Source organism: Bactrocera oleae, chromosome 2 (assembly GCF_042242935.1).
Source record: "Bactrocera oleae isolate idBacOlea1 chromosome 2, idBacOlea1, whole genome shotgun sequence".
NCBI classification, from domain to species: domain Eukaryota; kingdom Metazoa; phylum Arthropoda; class Insecta; order Diptera; family Tephritidae; genus Bactrocera; species Bactrocera oleae.
In genome coordinates, this window is record NC_091536.1 from 46847163 (window position 1) to 46867015 (window position 19853).

General features: G+C 37.6%; 1 pseudogene; it reads left to right on the top strand.

Annotated features, from left to right (window-relative positions):
• Positions 1–2149: 2149 nt before the first annotated feature.
• LOC138858990 (uncharacterized) lies at positions 2150–4364 on the top strand (annotated as a pseudogene).
• The last annotated feature ends 15489 nt before the right edge of the window (positions 4365–19853 follow it).

Genomic DNA, 19853 nt, shown 5'->3' on the forward strand with positions numbered 1-19853 from the left:
GAAAAAGCCTCTACCCTCAACTTCGGATATACTGTGTGAGCAACATTATCAAAAAACAACCCGAAGACACTCAACTGGGCGCTACGTGGTAACATTACCCTTTAAAACCCCAGAAAAAATAGACTTGGGCAACTCAAGACATATAGCTTTAGCTCAGTTTCTAAGAAATGAAAAATCCCTATCTAGAAAACCTGAAATAAAAACAGAATACGACAAGGCCATCAACGAGTACCTGGAACTCGGTCATATGACAAAAATAGAATATGACCCCGCAGAGAATACGAAAACATATTATCTACCACATCACGCAGTCATCAAACCCGATCGCTTAACTACCCAACTACGAGTGGTATTCAACGCATCATGCCCCACCTCAAATAGAAACAGCCTCAACGATGTATTACACACTGGACCTATTCTGCAAGCAGACCTGGTAATCCTAGTGGTAAAATGGCGTATGTTTCGAATCGTATTCAATGCAGATATTCAAAAAATGTATCGTCAAATACTTGTTGAAAGCAAACACACTCCATTTCAAAGAATCTTATTTAGAAGATCGCCTAACGACCCCATAGAAGATTTTGAACTACAAACTGTTACGTTTGGTATTAACTGTGCCCCATATTTAGCTATCCGTACCCTCCTCAAATTAGCGGATGATGTACAAGGAACCCACCCACTGGCAGCAGAGATACTTCGCAAAGGATGGTACGTCGATGATGTACTTGCAGGAGCACATGACGTAGCAACTGCGAAGATGGCACGAGATGAGCTTACTTCATCTTTGGAGTCCGCAGGATTTGCTCTACGCAAATGGACCTCAAATGACCCAAAAGTCTTATCTGGAATCTCACAAGAACACCTGTTGGATACCAATTTACTCAGTTTACCGGAATCCAATAGCACAAAAACACTGGGGATCAGATGGAATGCAAAAAAAGATACATTCTTTTTTCTCATCAACCCTATTCACGATAAGACATCGTTTACTAAAAGAGAAGTATTATCGATTATAGCAAAATTGTTCGACCCAGCTGGTTGGCTCAGTCCCGTTGTAGTCACATCCAAAATAATAATGCAACGAATATGGCTCGATAAATCCGATTGGGATGAAAGTTTAAAACCCTTAACTCTCCATCGCTGGAAAACCTTCATAAAGGATTACGAAACCCTAAATCTGATTGAAATTCCTCGGTGGACCCACTTTTCAACATCCGCGATCATCAATTTCCACGGATTCTCTGACGCATCAGAAAAAGCTTACGCAGCAAATCTATACATCAGTGTTTCTACAAATACAAACACCTGGACAACTCTTTTGATATCCAAGACTCGTGTATCCCCAATAAAAAGTATATCTTTACCAAGGCTAGAACTTTGCGGAGCGGTTCTTCTGGCAAATCTAGTGGATGCGACCCTACCCCAATTAAACATTACTCAGTACCGCACTCACCTTTGGACGGATTCTACAATTGTCCTTTCTTGGTTAAGCAAACCCCCATGCTCATGGACAACCTTTGTATCCCATCGAGTTGCCACAATTGCAGAAAAAGTTGGAACCGAAAACTGGCGTCACATCGAAAGCCAGGACAATCCAGCACATCTGGGTAGTCGCGGATGCACACCTCTGGAGATGGTTAACAATGACCTCTGGTGGCACGGACCCCAATGGTTAAAACTCGACCCGAAACATTGGCCAATTACCCAAAAATCAATCGATACAACACTGGAACTGCGGCCAATCAAGACTTTCGTCAACACAACACAAGAGGATATACTGGATAGATTTTCATCACTACCCAAAGCCATTCGAGTCATAGCATATCTATTCAGATTCTGCTCGAATGCGTCACCCAACAGATCACAACAGCCATACACAACGTTGGAAATAACTCCAGACGAGTTCAAAACTACCCGCACGAAGTTAATTATTTTAACCCAAAGAAAGCACTTCCAGGAGGAGTATGAAGCTTTAACTCAAAAAACCAGCATACACAGAAAAAGTACAATTTTGACCCTAAACCCTTTAATCGATCCCAAAGGAATAATGCGAGTCAATGGCCGATTGAGCAATTCAGCCGCATTATCATATAACGAGCGTCATCCGATTATATTACCCGATAGCAGTCGATTAACAAAACTACTCACCCAATTTACCCACTCAATTACCCTACATGGTGGCAACCAGCTAGTTTTACGACTCATGCGTACGGAATTTTGGATACCGAAGCTTAAAACGCTCATCAAGTCCATTATCCATCAGTGCAAAACTTGCGTCTTACACAAGAAGAGAGAAACTACTCAAATCATGGCAGCTCTTCCAGCGGAACGTACCACCCTAACCCGCCCATTCGCAGCAACAGGAATGGACTTCGCCGGTCCCTATGACATAAAAAATTACACCGGCAGAGCGTGCTTGATCACAAAAGGTTATGTATGCGTATTTGTTTGTTTTGCAACCAAAGCAATACACCTGGAGGCAGCAAGCGATCTCACCACCCAAGCATTCATGGCCGCATTCGCACGATTTTTTTCCAGGCGCGGATGTCCCGCCGATCTTTATTCTGACAATGGCACTAATTTCGTGGGAGCCTCTAAACTCTTAATCAAAGATCGACGAGAATTCATAAAATTACTAAAAACACAAGTAACAACAAGTGAAGCACACCAAAACATCAACTGGCACTTTAATCCTCCAGGAGCTCCACACATGGGTGGACTCTGGGAAGCAGGAGTGAAAAGTTTAAAGAGCCACTTAAAAAAGGTGTCTCAGATCCAAAAATTCACTTTCGAAGAATTATCTACCCTTCTAACCCGAATCGAAAGCTGCTTGAATTCTCGACCTTTAAGCCCACTAAGTGAAGACCCCAGGAATATAGAACCTTTAACTCCAGGCCATTTCTTAATAGGTACCCCTTTATTAACCCCAGCAGAACCCAACTTAGAAGATACACAACTAAGCATCGCACATAGATGGCAAAAGTTAAAGATACTCCATCAACACTTCTGCAAACGATGGAAAGAAGAATATCTAAAAGAACTCCACAAACGGTATAAGTGGAAATACCCTCAACGCAATATAGAGATCAATGATATGGTAGTTATACGCCAAGAAACTCTATCCCCAAATGAATGGAAACTTGGTCGCATCGAAAAAACCTATCTCGGTGCAGACAATAAGACCAGAGTAGTTGACATACGTACTTCTCAGGGAACAATTACCCGCCCAATAACCAAAATAGTCACCTTACCAAATAACTAATCTCATTTCTTTATAGTGACATGGCTCCTCAAAATAGCAACAAATCTATCTGCAGCCGACAGAGTAGCCCAGCCTTCACCACACGTTCACTCAGCGTCACCCGAAGCATCACCCCACTCTCCGACAATGGGACCCTGGCTAGACGCTTACATCGCTTTAAAGCGACCCTCTCCCCCATTCGAGAAGAAAGAGGAAGTACCCACCGCACGGCCCGACGAACTATCACCCATTCATCAAAACGCATACATAAACACGTCGCCTGTGGATTGTGTAAAAAGGATCACCGATTAGTGACATGTTCAAAATTTACAAAAATGAATATTCACGAAAAGTTTGACGCAGTAACTAAGTATAAGTACTGCGTCAACTGCTTGGCCAGATCGCACTCAACACAAAGATGCACAAGCTCAAAACGATGCAACATGTGTAACGGGGAGCACCATTCAACTCTACATGGGCACCCCAGGTTGTTCTGCAAAGAGAAAACCAATCAACAAAGAGCGACGAACGACTGCACAAAGATCAAGAGATTCCAACACTACTGGCCAAGCCGACCCTTAAAAAAAACACGATGGCAAATGGAATAAAATACGTGCCATAATTAACCCGACCCGAAAAGTGACAATTATAGCCTCGGAGCTAGTTCAGAGATTGAGGTTACCGAAAACGTACCTTGACTCTCACCGCATATGTTAAGTCGTCATAGGGTCACTAACTGATCCCGACTGGCATGTCGAAGTTAACTGCCTTATGACGCAGGAATTACCGACCCGACCCTACAATCGTGATATAGGTGGCGAAATCGTTAAGAGATTCGACCACTTAGTCCTAGCCGACCCTACGTTCCACAAGGATGACAAAATCATGATGGAACTGGGAGCAGACATCTACCCAAGGATAATGAAACCCGGAATATTCAACCCAGACAACAGCACCGTGATCGCACAAAACACCGCACTCGGTTGGACTCTAACCGGTGCTTGTGCGATTTAAACCCTAAGTAACCACTCAACCCATCTTAAAACAATATTCATTAACCCAAAGCGAAATAGATCTAATAACTTTTTTATTCGCAGACCCTGCAAGGCGGCCGGGATGTTCATAAACAAAATGAACACATCCCTGCATTGTTCTCCTAACTCGTATAAATACGAATTAGAGGACAATGCAAAAGGCTCAACAGCACCAACATCGCTCATAAATTCCAATTGGAATTAATCAGCCGAAAAAAGAGCAAATAGCAGCGGACGGACACAAAAAGGCGCGAAAATAAGATCGCCCCAGCAACACAACAACAACAACAGCAGCACCACTTAGGAATCTACGCGGGATTATCAGGTTATAATTAAATATATAATTAAGTTATTATCTATAAATAATACATAAATTGGATTGTACATATAACACTTAATTAACCCACACAAATTATCATATTTTTACCCTATATACTAAAAGTAATTAAAGTTACATTTTGTCGAAATTAAATTAACATTTTATTTTATTTGGCACACCGGCAAACTCAACGTCGAGTACCCCGACAGTATGTTTGTAAGCTTGTTTTATTGTTTATGCTTATTATGGACTTTGTAAATATGTTTCGTATGTCCATATATGTTTATTAAAAATATATATTTAACGATATACATATGTAGATGTAATATGTAAGCGTTAATTCGATATGCATATGTTCGATATATTTGTTTGATATGTTTGCTATTTTGCATTTGCTTACTTATTATATGCAATCCTGCTTATTGCTTTATTAAGCATAAGGGGTATTGCTGGAGTAATGTGCAAGTTAATGGTGTATTTGAATACACGAAAGTAAGCTATTAATTGGGCAATAAGTTAATATTCTTTTTTTTTAATTTATAAGTATGTATTTTGAAATATACGTTATACCAGACTGTATTTGGGTTTTCACGCAAAATAAACTCGAAACTGTGACAGTTTGGTAACCGTTTTTTATGCTGTGAAAACCGATTTGCTGTTATAGGTTTATATTATAATATATAAAACTGCAATTTTACAGAATTTTGCGCAGATAGGTAAATGAAAAAAATACGCTCACTTTGCAGGGTATAAGGTTTGTATATATACCTGTGTGTTTTGTGTCAATTCCTGTGCTTGTTCTCCAGCTGCTTACAGGTATGTTGTGTTGTTGTTTTTTGTTTAAAAATTCGGGCCCGTTTGTTCTTATTTATGTTTTCTGCTTAGGTTTCTCGCTAGTGTAATTAAAAATTTGTTAAACCCTATACGTTGTTTTTATACACTCGCAACATGTTGCTACAGAGTACAAGTATAATAGTTTTGTTCACCTAACGATTGTTTTTATCACCTAAAACTTATCGAGTTAGATATAGGGTTATGTGTATATATATTATCAGTATGAAGAAATGTCCGAGAACAAATTTACTGAGAACAAATGTTTTTAGCACCACTATTGACAGTGTGAAGATGGGTGAAATCGGGTGACAACCCCGCCCACTCCCCATATAACGGTACTGTTAAAAACTACTAAAAGCGCGATATATCAAGCACTAAACACGCCAGAGACATTAAATTTTATATCTGGGATTGTATGAGATGACTTTATAAAAACCGCGTTCAAAAAAAAAACAGTGGGCGTGACACCGCCCACTTTTAGATGAAAAACCATATCTTGGAAACTACTTAACCGATTTCAACCAAATTTGGTACAAACATCTTTTTATATTTCTATGTCATAGTACGAAAATGGACGAAATCGGATTACAACCACGCCTATTTTCCATATGACACAATTTTAAATTCCACTTGATTCTTTCACTTTCCACTATGCAAATCAAGCAACAATGATTATATCGGCGTAAAACTTTGCGTGAATAATACGTTTTAAATATGCCACCTTGTGACCAAAAATTCTCTAAATCGAACCAAAACTGTTCAAGCCCCTAGGTACTGAATATGTGGTCCCCAGTACCTATAGTTGACATTCACCCGAAAATATCGGTCAATGTGTAAGATATATAATTTAAATTTATATAATAAAATAAATAAATGAAACTCTCGATAATAGTATGATTTTGTGTCAAAAATGGGTTGAATCGGATCAATAGTTTTTATATCCCTCTTATACCTACTATAAAGATTTTTGAATTTCCGCGTGTTTTTATACCGCATATATAATGCTTTTTCAGTTTTTCTTAAAAATAATGGGGTATATCGCTGCATATGAATAAAATTGGTCTAGACCTTTGTTTAAAGCTAATAACCCTAATATACTGATTTCCGCTCCTCTGGTACAACAGCATATACCCCACATATTAAAACTGACCCCTCTTGTTCAGTTTATATCACATATATCATGTTTCAGTTAAATAGCTTCTTTTCATTAAAGTTATCATTTCGCAGAAAAAAATAGTATTGGCACAAAATAAATCTATGATCAGTAACATAAGTCAATATGATACCAAAAAATAATCGAATAATGAATGTTGAATTCTTTCCCAACATTTTTATAATTTCGCAACATGTTGCAACGGAGTATAGTTTTGTTCACCAAACGGTTGTTTACATCACCTAAAACTAATCGAAATAGATATAGATTTCTACATACATATATTTCTACTAATATTTGGTGATAATCAGTGGATCATGTTGAACTTACAAGGTACAATTCAAAAGTTCCAGGACTTTTTAAACAACGCGGCTTCTAGTGACCCCATCTGTCTGAAATTGTTATCCCTCAATTGAGTATTTTTCACTGTTGTCGTATAAAATTTATGTTACAGCTGACTTGTATAACAGCTGAGATATCGCGCTACATGTGACATTACATTTGTAGTGTCGGTCGGAAAATGAGCATCGAACAAAGAGCCAACTTTAAGTTTTGTTTTAAGCTTGGTAAAACTTTTACCAAAACTCATCAAATGATGAAACAAGTTTATGCCGGTGATTGTCTATTCCGTAGCCGTATTCACGAGTGGTTTAAACGTTTTCAAGAGGGACGGGAGGACTTGAAAGTCGACGAACCTTCGGGCCGGCCAAAAGATGTAATGAATAAAAAAAACACGGAAATTGTGCGTGAGTTCATTAAAAAAGAGCCGAAATCATCGCTTGAATATATGGAATCGGAATTATCAATATCCGCAGCGTGGATTTATCGTATTTTGACAGAAAATTTGGGCTTCAGAAAGGTTTGTGCTCGATTTGCCCCGCACACTTTGAAACAACACGAAAAAGACCTCAGAATTCAACATTCAATTTGACCAAAAATCGCATTCATATCATTACCATAACCATTCACCCAATTCGCCTGATATGGCACCCTGCGATTTTTATTTGTTCAAAAAACTACATTCGGCCATGAAAGGAAACCGCTAGCTGACGTTGATGCCATCCAAAAGACGACGACCGCCATCCTCAACGCTATACCGACAAATGCCCTAAAAAAGTCATTCGATAACCTTCTTGAACGTGCAAAACGTTGTACTTGTATTCAGGAGGAAGGAGACTATTTTGAAGGCGACCAATAAATTTTTCAAAAAAAAAAAAACAAACAAATAATATTCGTTTTTTAATAAAAGTTCTGAAACTTTTGATTGCACCTTGTATAACAAAATATACCAGACAACAATGTAAAAGCGTTTCTTAGAGTGCTGGACTTTGTATAGAGAAAAAATATCTTTCTAGAAAAAATCGCGTGAAATAAATATTAGTAGTGTAGTATCAAAACGGCTAAAGACCCTTTTTATGTGGTAATAGATAAACTGCGACCAAATCGGTTTAAATGCTACTGTCTATTATATCAGTTTTGCGACACATTTTAGTATGAAGGTCATGAGCTGAACTGTAAACTTAAGAAAATTACATTTTTACCCAGCGCCGTTGGCAGCTTATGAAAGGTTTAGATATTAAGACAGAAAGTAGAAAATCTACATACCTGCTCTACATTTGTGTATACCACATTTTATTATATGCAAGTTATTGTTACTTTAGCCTTCATAGGCAGACCTTTTAAAAAAGGTACCATACCATCCCCCTGTTTAAAAAAACGTTAGACAAAAACAATTTACGGAGGGGTTTTCCGAGCAATTTTTCAATACAATGAAATTAACTATTAATTTCGAAAATATCAATATAACTGAATAATATATATACTTGTATATATGTTAGTGAATATCTAAGTAATATACATAGGTATACAAAAGCATGTAAGCTGTGTGCACAAAAATATACGATAACAAAACTCTTATAGTAGAGTATAATAAATATCAGTACACTGTGTTTGTAGTTTCAGTTACACTAAATTTCTTTACCAGCAAAATGCTTTCCTGTAACTAATTTCAGCGGTTTAGTTATTTAGTATTTAAGCTATAATTAAATACAGTGGCGAGAAAAACGTATTATATATAGTGGTGAGCAAACACATATACATATGTACACCAGTATAGAAAAGGAGTCATAGCAAGGACTCAATTACAGTGAAAAAGAGCAGCACCTAGGATCCAAGTTTTCACACCCGGACAGACGGAATTATAAAAGTTAGATATATAAGTATTTTTAATATTAAGCCATTTATTATTAATTAATTATGCCTTGATTAAGTAGAAAATCTGTATTTTTAAGTCGTCTTCATAATAGAAGACGTATGAGAGTTCTTCTGACAAACTCTTTATATAGTAAGCAGTCACAAGATACTGTAAGTCAGGCTAATCGTAGATTAGATTCCGATGTACGTCTGTCCGAACAAATTATCAACACAAATCAACATAGAACCAGGCGGGAAAATCTCGAGGTACGGTCTTTTGAACAAAATTTTAATGCTGTTCAACATAAGGCAAGACGTCTAAATCCCCAAATCCGCTTTGAAGAGCAAAGCAGAAATACCCGGGGACATAGATTTCGGCCCGCAAATTCCGAGGCTCGATCTGTTGAGCAAGTTGGAAATACTGTTCAACATAGAACAAGGCGGCAAGATCCGCAAATACGCTCTGAAGAGCAAATAAGAGATACTCGAGGTCATAGATTTCGGCGTGACGACCCCTTGGTTCGACCTGTTGAGCAAGTTGTAAACACTGTTCAACATAGAACAAGGCGGCAAGATCCCCAAATTAGCTTTGAAGAGCAAATAAGAAATACTCGCGGTCATAGATCTCGGCGCGAAGACGCCGAGGTACGACATGTTGAGCAAGTTGTAAATACTGTTTAATATAGAACAAGGCGGCAAGGTTCACAAAATAGCTCTGAAGAGCAAATAAGAGATACTCGAGGTCATAGGTCTCGGAGTGACGACCCCTTGGTATTAATTTCCAAATAGCCAACTCATATTTCAAATATAATAATTGGGTGGAATGTGTACAACTTGGCTAAAACAGACCATAGAAATACAAAAAAGTCTTTTAAATTTACTCCCAACCGTGGACATCTATTCATTTAAGGGCGAACACCACATCAGCTGCATTGACATTGATTCAAAATTTACTACCTTTGAACAAATCAAAACAAAGGACTGGATAAAGTGCAGGAACGCACTTATGGATATTTTTAATCAGTTAGGTAAACCCACACTGTTAAACCTAGAATAAAACGTCGGAGACCCACCCAGCATGAAGAACTGAGTCAATTTAGCCATGTCCGTCTGTCTGTCTGTATACACATATGTGAACTAGTCCCTCAGTTTTAAGCTATCGATCTGAAATTTTGCACCTGTCCTTTCCTAACTAAAATGCTGCTCATTTGCCGATATCGGACCACTATAGCATGTAGCTGCCATACAAACTGAACAATTAGCATCAATTGCTTGTATGGGAAACTTTTTTGCTTGACGTTATATCTTCACGAATTTTAGCATGAGTTATTTCCTAAAGGAACAATGTAATATCCGAGGAAATTGTATAAGTCGGATGACTACAGCATTTAGCTGTCATACAAACTGATTGTCACCCGATTTCACCCATTTTTACACTGTGGGTAGAGATGCTAAAAACATTTGCTTCCAGTGAACTTTGTTATTATAACTTTAACAATTTAGGAGATATGCACATTAAATATATTACGGTCGGGACCACGCCCACTTTAAACAAAATTTTTAAGTACAGATGCTCCTCTTTCATGTGATCCTGTATACCAAATAAGAGTCTTGTATCTTATTGCGGAGTTTAGTTACGGCAATTTATTTGTTTTTGGTTAATGCCGTTTTGTGGGCGTGGCAGTGGTCTGATTACGCCCATCTGCAATACTTACGGTACCAAGAAACATGTGTACCAAGTTTCATAAAGATATCTCAATTTTTACTCAAGTTACAGCTTGCACGGACGGACGGACAGACAGTCACCCAGATTTCAACTCGTCTCTTCATCCTGATCATTTATATATAGGTATATAACTCTATATCTAACTCGATTAGTTTTAGGTGAACAACCGTTAGGTGAACAAAACTATTATACTTTGTAGCAACAAGTTGCGAGAGTATAAAAATATCAGAAATAATTATGTGGCAGTGCAGATCGTTTAACTTGCTTCTCGCAAAAAGCAAAAAGTGTAGCCAAAAGTCATTGTTTGTGCGATGCAAGAAGAAGCAATCATCAGCGTACGTGTATGTAAGAATGTATGTGCGATTATCACATGTGTGTAAATACGCATAATAAGGAAATATTCATTAAACCTAAACATATGAACATATTTTCTTGAAATAAGTTAATTATGTCAGGAAGTAAAATATTCTATTAAAGTAATTGAATTGAGATGTATTAAGATTCCAAGTAATTATATAAAAAATTAAATAAAATTTAAATAATTAAAATTTAAGTTGCATTGACCTTGAATATTAGGCAAATAAATAGAGAACAAGAAATAGCAAATAATATATTAGAACATATGAATGAATAATGCAGTGGTTCTCAATCGGTGACCCAACATCCCGGCCCCGTTGAAAGCCATTTCAGATAGGTAGAAATGCTAGCTTGTGAATTGGTCACCGAATGATTCCCTTCGTTGTTCGAATGTTGACCACACGCACTTTAGAGTCCTTTCCTGGAATACACTTTATAACTCTTCCAAATTTTTTTGGTAGTAAGTTATCTTCACGGATGATAACTACTGACTTGTTGTTGATGTTTGGTCGCTCCGAAAACCACTCCGCTGATGCAAAATTTTCAAAACGTAATTGGTGCTAACAATTGTATTGAGTGCTGATTTTCGTTTCTCCCTATCGACAAGTTCCATGTCGATATCATCGCTGCTGTTCTTTGGCCATTTATCTGAGTTTTCGTATAGAAACCTTGGTCCGGTGTACCATATTGAATTAACAAGTTCCTTTACAAGACATCCCCTAAAGGCAACATCCGCCGCGTTACATAGCGTTGGTACATGTCTCAAATGGGCACCTTTGGTTAAATCTTGAATTTCCGAAATTGGACAATCAACAAAAGTCGAAAATGTTGAAGAATGCATCTTCAGGCAAGGTAATACTGAGTCTATCCAAAGAAAAATATTAAAAGATTTGTTAGAAATTGTTAGCTTGATTTTTACTAAAAGACGAGCAAGAAGAAAATTGCCGCAAAATTCTAATTTGCGTAACGATTGTTTTTTGGTAGGTGTCACTGTGGACTTCGCAGTAAGTAGGCGAATGGTAGCAGTAGTGCCGCATTTGTTAATAACGCGAGTATATATTGCGCAGCCATAAGCACGAATCGATACGTCACAAAAGCCATGTATTTGAAGAGATTTCACATCTGTCAAAACAGGACCTCGGCACTTTTATTACTAGTGATGGATGTATCTACGTTTAGATCTTTTACAGAGTCGTCTTCTCTGAATGAATGCTGATTGGAATGCCACTTTGTTAATATAAATTGTCCTAATTCTAATAGTTGTATTACCCGTTGTTTTGTCTGTAAAAGTTCGGTTAGAGTATTAGCACCACAGAGTAGGTCGTCTACGTAGAATGATGACTTCACGATTTTTGCGCCAATTGTAAATTGTTCTGAATGCTGCTCAAGATTTTGTATAGCAAGATATGGTGCAGCAGCCATTCCATACGTTACAGTATTTAGTTGATACGTGTGAATATCTTCAGTCTGTGAACTCCTCCACAGAATGTACAGGAACTTTCGATCATCTTCGTGCATTAATACTTGGCGATACATCTTGACTATGTCGGCAGTGAGTGCAAACCTATGGAATCGAAAATGAAGAAGAAGAATAAAAAGTTCGCATTAGTAGGACCAACCATCTGAATATCGTTTAATTGTTTTCGGGATGTGATTCGACAGGAAGCGTCAAATACGACTCAAAGCTTGATTGTTGTACTTGTTAGTTTTAGCACACAATAATGTGGTATAAAATAATGTGCTTCGCAGAGATTTGGATTTTTTACAACTCATATGACCCAAGCTCTCGTAGTCGCTCAGAAATTAAACGAATTGTGCTTTCAATTGTGGTGATTTGGCTAACGTTCTTGTGCATTGAATCGTCTCAATGCCGTAGTATATGACTTGCCCAAACACGTCGGATTGAAGGGTAAATTGACAACTATGCTGCCGCAAGTTGAATTGTATATGTGAGTGCAACTCTGTTGTTCACGAGTCCACGCCTCTGGTAGTGACTTCTCCCAACTTCCACAACTTTTCCAATTTGGCATCTAAAGATTCATTGGCTAAAAATAAACAAGATGGTTTAGATATGTTGTTACTGCCCGTTTTATAGCGTCCTGAAACAAGTCAGCCTAAGAGCGTTTTTTGCAAGATGGGTAAATTAGATCCGAGATTGATTTTTCCCACAGATAGAAGACTGAAGAACGTGTCCCAACAACATTTTTTTGGTATATAAAATTCATCATCAGCGAGCGCTACATTGTGTGGAATAATCCGTGTTGAAATATTGATTTTGATCTGGTTGATAAGCAACGTGCGATGTAATACAAAAAGTCAATGGAAGTTCGAAGCCAGTGACTTGCGACTTGATGTTAGTAAAGGTTTTGAATTTAATATTTGTGGACGATGAACCGATGCATTGAATTTGTATGTGTTGCTTATTTCTTGGCAGCAGCAACCTTTGCGAAAAGTCCTCTGTAATAAAATTTACCTGTGAACAGGAATTTAGCAGTGCTGTTCGCAATTTGTAGCTGCATCACGAACGAAAATTTTTGCTGTTGCAAGGATGACGTTATCCAACGATTAATTCCTGTGTATATGCGCGACTGCCTCTTGTGTTGTAAGTACCTGAGTAGGTGTTTGCTGAACTGGAGTAGAACCGCGGTGGAGTAAACTGTGGTGTTGTTGAGCACAAACCTTGCATCTGTGTGATGATGGACAATTGGCTACTCGATGTCTCTTTGATAGGCAATTGATGCAAAGTCCAATTTTCTTTGCATGGTCGAAACGTTCAGTAATGTTTAGTGACTTAAAGCGTTCGCAATTAAAAACTTTCTGGTTGTTACTAGAACAGACATTACACGATATGTTGGAGCCGGAAAATGTATAGCCTCGTGGTTGGTTCCTTGATTACGAAGTGGAGTATTTGTTAGCATCATTAGTTGACAAAGTACTAACATGCGTGTTGTCCAGTGACTCCAGGTATTGGCAGTGTTTTTCTAAAACTGAGGTGCAATCTTCCCATATCGGCAGCGATCTGAAGTCTAGACCTCAGACTTCTGCAAACTAAAATGAATAAGCATAGCTTGCGATATTTAGCTGTCGGTACCTAACGATGTCAAGGAACCATAAATAGCTGAAGCCTTATCAATTAAACTTCTCAGCTGAATGCAATGGTTTCATTACTGCTGGTAAATCAAATAACGAATTTATTCCTTCCAAAAAAATTAATGTTTTTTATCATACCGTACCTCCAACCGTTCTAACGCCTTCGGATAGTTTTCATTTGTCACTTGAAACGCTTTTACAGAGTCTAAGGCTTGACCTTGGGGACAATTTCGCAAATGGATGAATTTTTCAATATTAGTTAAACTGAATTCACGATCAATTATTTGCTTGAACGAGGTGATAAGATTTTGATAATTTGAATACTTGCCATCAAACGTAGGAAGCTTAAGTGGTGGAAGTTTTGAACTCGATTGTACCACGCAAGTTGTGTCCGAAAGTGAAACGTTGTTATATTCTGCCAGTTGCGATTGGATAACCAATTTCGTTTTGATGTAAAGTTCTTCCAGATTAGTACGTCCTCCATCATCAGCATCCAACCTTTCGATGTCAGTTCAGTTGAGAGAATCTGCTTAAAATAGGACTCCAGGATGCCCAAACGGAAGTTGTATTCCGCAGCTGAAAGAGGATTTCCACCTGGTCGCAAACTGGCGTCTACGACATTTTTAATGCGCGTAATATTTTTCTTGGTGCTCGCGCGTTGTTGTCTTAGCGCGTCCAAAGACATTGCAGAAGAGGATCTTGTATATGCCTTATAGAGCCTCTAAAAATATTTTAAATAGCAATAATTCTACTTCTTGTAAGTATTCAAGCAATAAGTGATTAGTTAATTTTACCGCAAAATAGCTATAAAACCAAGATATACTTATGTATGGGTATGCAACGAACATGTGAATATGTGCTGCAGGCAATGGTAACGACGAGACTTAGCGGTGGCAAACTGGTGTGCTTGGTGCGAGCAATGATGGTGACTTCAATGGTAAAGGTGTCCAATGGTGACGAAGTCCAATGACGATAATTTCCAATGACGATAATGTCCAACGATGATAATGTCCAACGCTGCAGTCTAATACTGACCACACTCTGAAATGATCTGCGAAAGAACCAAAAACTCACTCGTGCCCCACGTTGGGCGCCAAAAATGAAGGACTACAAAGCTTTTTTTGTAACCGGGCAAATATCGAAAAAGCGAAAAGTTTAAGCGAGGGCTAAGTTCGGATGTAACCGAACATTTTATACTCTCGCAAAGTCAAATGGTATACTCGTTTTAGATTTCTTTGTGGATCTTGCCGCCTTGTTCTTTGTTGACTGATATTTTCGGTAAAAAGTCCGCTCTAAGCACTGGCGTCCACATATTCAGTACCTATTGGCTTGAACAGATTTGGTTCGATTTAGACAAGGTCACAAAGTGGCATACTTTAAACGTATTATTCACGCAAAACTTTTAAGCTTTTATTTGGTGATAATCAGTGGATCATGTTGAACTTACAAGGTACAATTCAAAAGTTCCAGGACTTTTTAAACAACGCGGCTTCTAGTGACCCCATCTGTCTGAAATTGTTATCCCTCAATTGAGTATTTTTCACTGTTGTCGTATAAAATTTATGTTACAGCTGACTTGTATAACAGCTGAGATATCGCGCTACATGTGACATTACATTTGTAGTGTCGGTCGGAAAATGAGCATCGAACAAAGAGCCAACTTTAAGTTTTGTTTTAAGCTTGGTAAAACTTTTACCAAAACTCATCAAATGATGAAACAAGTTTATGCCGGTGATTGTCTATTCCGTAGCCGTATTCACGAGTGGTTTAAACGTTTTCAAGAGGGACGGGAGGACTTGAAAGTCGACGAACCTTCGGGCCGGCCAAAAGATGTAATGAATAAAAAAAACACGGAAATTGTGCGTGAGTTCATTAAAAAAGAGCCGAAATCATCGCTTGAATATATGGAATCGGAATTATCAATATCCGCAGCGTGGATTTATCGTATTTTGACAGAAAATTTGGGCTTCAGAAAGGTTTGTGCTCGATTTGCCCCGCACACTTTGAAACAACACGAAAAAGACCTCAGAATTCAACATTCAATTTGACCAAAAATCGCATTCATATCATTACCATAACCATTCACCCAATTCGCCTGATATGGCACCCTGCGATTTTTATTTGTTCAAAAAACTACATTCGGCCATGAAAGGAAACCGCTAGCTGACGTTGATGCCATCCAAAAGACGACGACCGCCATCCTCAACGCTATACCGACAAATGCCCTAAAAAAGTCATTCGATAACCTTCTTGAACGTGCAAAACGTTGTACTTGTATTCAGGAGGAAGGAGACTATTTTGAAGGCGACCAATAAATTTTTCAAAAAAAAAAAAACAAACAAATAATATTCGTTTTTTAATAAAAGTTCTGAAACTTTTGATTGCACCTTGTATAACAAAATATACCAGACAACAATGTAAAAGCGTTTCTTAGAGTGCTGGACTTTGTATAGAGAAAAAATATCTTTCTAGAAAAAATCGCGTGAAATAAATATTAGTAGTGTAGTATCAAAACGGCTAAAGACCCTTTTTATGTGGTAATAGATAAACTGCGACCAAATCGGTTTAAATGCTACTGTCTATTATATCAGTTTTGCGACACATTTTAGTATGAAGGTCATGAGCTGAACTGTAAACTTAAGAAAATTACATTTTTACCCAGCGCCGTTGGCAGCTTATGAAAGGTTTAGATATTAAGACAGAAAGTAGAAAATCTACATACCTGCTCTACATTTGTGTATACCACATTTTATTATATGCAAGTTATTGTTACTTTAGCCTTCATAGGCAGACCTTTTAAAAAAGGTACCATACCATCCCCCTGTTTAAAAAAACGTTAGACAAAAACAATTTACGGAGGGGTTTTCCGAGCAATTTTTCAATACAATGAAATTAACTATTAATTTCGAAAATATCAATATAACTGAATAATATATATACTTGTATATATGTTAGTGAATATCTAAGTAATATACATAGGTATACAAAAGCATGTAAGCTGTGTGCACAAAAATATACGATAACAAAACTCTTATAGTAGAGTATAATAAATATCAGTACACTGTGTTTGTAGTTTCAGTTACACTAAATTTCTTTACCAGCAAAATGCTTTCCTGTAACTAATTTCAGCGGTTTAGTTATTTAGTATTTAAGCTATAATTAAATACAGTGGCGAGAAAAACGTATTATATATAGTGGTGAGCAAACACATATACATATGTACACCAGTATAGAAAAGGAGTCATAGCAAGGACTCAATTACAGTGAAAAAGAGCAGCACCTAGGATCCAAGTTTTCACACCCGGACAGACGGAATTATAAAAGTTAGATATATAAGTATTTTTAATATTAAGCCATTTATTATTAATTAATTATGCCTTGATTAAGTAGAAAATCTGTATTTTTAAGTCGTCTTCATAATAGAAGACGTATGAGAGTTCTTCTGACAAACTCTTTATATAGTAAGCAGTCACAAGATACTGTAAGTCAGGCTAATCGTAGATTAGATTCCGATGTACGTCTGTCCGAACAAATTATCAACACAAATCAACATAGAACCAGGCGGGAAAATCTCGAGGTACGGTCTTTTGAACAAAATTTTAATGCTGTTCAACATAAGGCAAGACGTCTAAATCCCCAAATCCGCTTTGAAGAGCAAAGCAGAAATACCCGGGGACATAGATTTCGGCCCGCAAATTCCGAGGCTCGATCTGTTGAGCAAGTTGGAAATACTGTTCAACATAGAACAAGGCGGCAAGATCCGCAAATACGCTCTGAAGAGCAAATAAGAGATACTCGAGGTCATAGATTTCGGCGTGACGACCCCTTGGTTCGACCTGTTGAGCAAGTTGTAAACACTGTTCAACATAGAACAAGGCGGCAAGATCCCCAAATTAGCTTTGAAGAGCAAATAAGAAATACTCGCGGTCATAGATCTCGGCGCGAAGACGCCGAGGTACGACATGTTGAGCAAGTTGTAAATACTGTTTAATATAGAACAAGGCGGCAAGGTTCACAAAATAGCTCTGAAGAGCAAATAAGAGATACTCGAGGTCATAGGTCTCGGAGTGACGACCCCTTGGTATTAATTTCCAAATAGCCAACTCATATTTCAAATATAATAATTGGGTGGAATGTGTACAACTTGGCTAAAACAGACCATAGAAATACAAAAAAGTCTTTTAAATTTACTCCCAACCGTGGACATCTATTCATTTAAGGGCGAACACCACATCAGCTGCATTGACATTGATTCAAAATTTACTACCTTTGAACAAATCAAAACAAAGGACTGGATAAAGTGCAGGAACGCACTTATGGATATTTTTAATCAGTTAGGTAAACCCACACTGTTAAACCTAGAATAAAACGTCGGAGACCCACCCAGCATGAAGAACTGAGTCAATTTAGCCATGTCCGTCTGTCTGTCTGTATACACATATGTGAACTAGTCCCTCAGTTTTAAGCTATCGATCTGAAATTTTGCACCTGTCCTTTCCTAACTAAAATGCTGCTCATTTGCCGATATCGGACCACTATAGCATGTAGCTGCCATACAAACTGAACAATTAGCATCAATTGCTTGTATGGGAAACTTTTTTGCTTGACGTTATATCTTCACGAATTTTAGCATGAGTTATTTCCTAAAGGAACAATGTAATATCCGAGGAAATTGTATAAGTCGGATGACTACAGCATTTAGCTGTCATACAAACTGATTGTCACCCGATTTCACCCATTTTTACACTGTGGGTAGAGATGCTAAAAACATTTGCTTCCAGTGAACTTTGTTATTATAACTTTAACAATTTAGGAGATATGCACATTAAATATATTACGGTCGGGACCACGCCCACTTTAAACAAAATTTTTAAGTACAGATGCTCCTCTTTCATGTGATCCTGTATACCAAATAAGAGTCTTGTATCTTATTGCGGAGTTTAGTTACGGCAATTTATTTGTTTTTGGTTAATGCCGTTTTGTGGGCGTGGCAGTGGTCTGATTACGCCCATCTGCAATACTTACGGTACCAAGAAACATGTGTACCAAGTTTCATAAAGATATCTCAATTTTTACTCAAGTTACAGCTTGCACGGACGGACGGACAGACAGTCACCCAGATTTCAACTCGTCTCTTCATCCTGATCATTTATATATAGGTATATAACTCTATATCTAACTCGATTAGTTTTAGGTGAACAACCGTTAGGTGAACAAAACTATTATACTTTGTAGCAACAAGTTGCGAGAGTATAAAAATATCAGAAATAATTATGTGGCAGTGCAGATCGTTTAACTTGCTTCTCGCAAAAAGCAAAAAGTGTAGCCAAAAGTCATTGTTTGTGCGATGCAAGAAGAAGCAATCATCAGCGTACGTGTATGTAAGAATGTATGTGCGATTATCACATGTGTGTAAATACGCATAATAAGGAAATATTCATTAAACCTAAACATATGAACATATTTTCTTGAAATAAGTTAATTATGTCAGGAAGTAAAATATTCTATTAAAGTAATTGAATTGAGATGTATTAAGATTCCAAGTAATTATATAAAAAATTAAATAAAATTTAAATAATTAAAATTTAAGTTGCATTGACCTTGAATATTAGGCAAATAAATAGAGAACAAGAAATAGCAAATAATATATTAGAACATATGAATGAATAATGCAGTGGTTCTCAATCGGTGACCCAACATCCCGGCCCCGTTGAAAGCCATTTCAGATAGGTAGAAATGCTAGCTTGTGAATTGGTCACCGAATGATTCCCTTCGTTGTTCGAATGTTGACCACACGCACTTTAGAGTCCTTTCCTGGAATACACTTTATAACTCTTCCAAATTTTTTTGGTAGTAAGTTATCTTCACGGATGATAACTACTGACTTGTTGTTGATGTTTGGTCGC